The sequence below is a fragment of the Carassius auratus genome, unplaced genomic scaffold, assembly GCF_003368295.1.
Source record: "Carassius auratus strain Wakin unplaced genomic scaffold, ASM336829v1 scaf_tig00026369, whole genome shotgun sequence".
NCBI lineage: Eukaryota > Metazoa > Chordata > Actinopteri > Cypriniformes > Cyprinidae > Carassius > Carassius auratus.
Window position 1 is genome coordinate 10,068 of NW_020525511.1, and position 1,542 is coordinate 11,609.

Consider the following 1,542-nt stretch of genomic DNA (forward strand, 5'->3'; position numbering starts at 1 on the left):
TTCATTGGTAAGATCCCATGTGTAGATTTCAAGTTCGTTCTTCCAGTCATGGCCATCTGATGCATGCTTTCCAACTACGCTGACCTACTTTGAAATGTCTTCATCATTTTAGTCATCACCTTTTGCAGGAGAGCCTGTTGCATCCTAAGGGAGTCTAAGCATAATTGCCCACCACGGTTCATCTCTCCCAGGGCCAGCATACTTTCCATTCTCATGAAATGAAGCTAAGGACAGTCACTTTGTTTGACTTGGATCTGTGGCATTCAGAATGAAGAATACTTTGTTGGAGAAGCTTTCTTTGGACACAGTTTATAAAAATGTTTTGGTCAATATATTTAAGATATAAGACCATGTGCATCTTTAAAGTAACCATCAATTTAAAATTGACAGTTCTTCTCCTTTTTTTTATTTTATTTATATGTATATGTTTTAGGAACATATGCTTAGCATTTTTTGTAGGCAATAACCTGGAAACAAGTTAGCATTTTCCAGTACCGTTGTCCTTAAGTCAATGAGTTTTTCAATGGGTTTTTGGTTAAATTTATATGTGGTTAACAAGCTCAAGATATTGAAAAAAAATTATATGCTAAAATATCAGTGATACATACCCCCTTGTGTTTTTTTAAAGCTTTCACTCATATGAAATGGTCTTGAAACAGGTGATTTATCTGTATATTTGTCTTTCTGTCTGTCTGTCTATGTAAAGACAAATATAGGGATAAAGATTTGTCTGCAAATCACCATAAACATTATAGGGAAGACATGTCCTCAAATATTCAAAGCAGAGTATAGCAAAATAAATAAATAAATACAGTACTGTACTGTACTGTACTGTATAGTAAAACTTTCAATGTTTTTTACTGTAACTGTATAATTCTATATTTTAATCGACGGCGCTGTCTTGTTGATTTGGATACAGGTTTACATTAACAAAGGTAATTGTTACATTCAACCACGCCAGAACAGAAAACAAGGAAAAGTGGGATATGTGACCACAGAAACCTTGAATGGAAAATAAAGATGATTAAATATTGCATCCATAGATAATGTAGTCCATAGCACAGTAATTGATGTCAATGGATTACAGGCTATTATCCTGGAAATCATTAGGCCTGTCTAAACATGAAATAGCATATTGGCCGTCACTTTCTCTAAAACAATGAATTAAGAAAAATTGAAAAGTCAGGCCGTCTTAAGTTACTTCAACTAACAGTTATTTAATCGTAATGAAATTAATAGACAGTAATCTCAGACGAAAGTTGTGAATTGCACTTTGGAACGGAAATACTTTGTTAATTTTTAATTACTTGCATTTAACTAATTTTCTAATGTTTATGTGTATCCAAGCAATTGGGGAAAAAAAAGTCTGGCGTGTTGAAAAACATGACCATCGGTTAAGAGATTTTAATCTAAAGTAAAAAAAAACTGTTGTAAAAACTGTAAGAAGGAAAACAGAGACACCTAGAGGACATCCAAAATCTTACAACAGACAACAGAGAACTACAACCCCCATGGTCCTCCGCGGCTTCACCTACAGCAAAA